At 40.7% G+C, this 695-nt stretch overlaps 1 non-coding gene across 1 annotated transcript; it reads left to right on the forward strand.

Moving 5' to 3' along the window:
* The first annotated feature begins 349 nt into the window (after window positions 1-349).
* TRNAG-GCC (transfer RNA glycine (anticodon GCC)) lies at window positions 350-421 on the forward strand. Its single transcript has one exon. It is a non-coding gene; the product is annotated as a tRNA-Gly (tRNA).
* Window positions 422-695: the final 274 nt, after the last annotated feature.

Raw genomic sequence — 695 nt, forward strand, 5'->3', positions numbered from 1 at the left:
ATAATCCTAAAATATCCCAGTGACTCTGGCACAAAAGACAAGAGAGAGGAATGAAAAGTAGGGTAGGTATTGGTGACAGGGGTCAGGAATATTTACATCTGGGTCATTGTCACAAAGACTCTTCCCCATCAGCTGAAAAGGCCTAAGAGAAGGCAGACACACAGAATACCCATGCCTTATGACCCAGCAGGGAGGATAAAATAATTTTCTTTAAAACATTGCCTTTGGGGAGGGTATAGCTCAAGTGGTAGGGCGCATGCTTAGCGTGCAAGAGGTCCCGGGTTCAATCCCCAGTCCCTCCTCCAAAGATAAATAAATGAGTTTAAAAAAAAAAAAAAACCTTTGAGGGGAGGGTATAGCTCAGTGGTAGAGTGCATGCCTGCCATGCACGAGGTCCTGGGTTCAATCCCCAGTTCCTTCCTCTAAATATAAATGAATAAACCTAATTACCTCCCCCTACAAAAATAAAATAAAATAAAATATTGCCTTTAAACTAATCCATAAGAAGTCATTCTGTATTTCTCTACAGTGGTTCACATATATTGTCAGTTTTACCAGTATTCAAAACCGTATCAGTGATGTCGCTAAAAACTCGCCAAGCCTAAGAGGCTAAGACGAGATGTCAGTAAGTGTCATATCAGTAACTCACAAGTGTATCGTCTAGTTTAACAGCAAAGCGACCGTTTCAAAAATAA

The sequence above is a fragment of the Camelus dromedarius genome, chromosome Y, assembly GCF_036321535.1.
Source record: "Camelus dromedarius isolate mCamDro1 chromosome Y, mCamDro1.pat, whole genome shotgun sequence".
NCBI lineage: Eukaryota > Metazoa > Chordata > Mammalia > Artiodactyla > Camelidae > Camelus > Camelus dromedarius.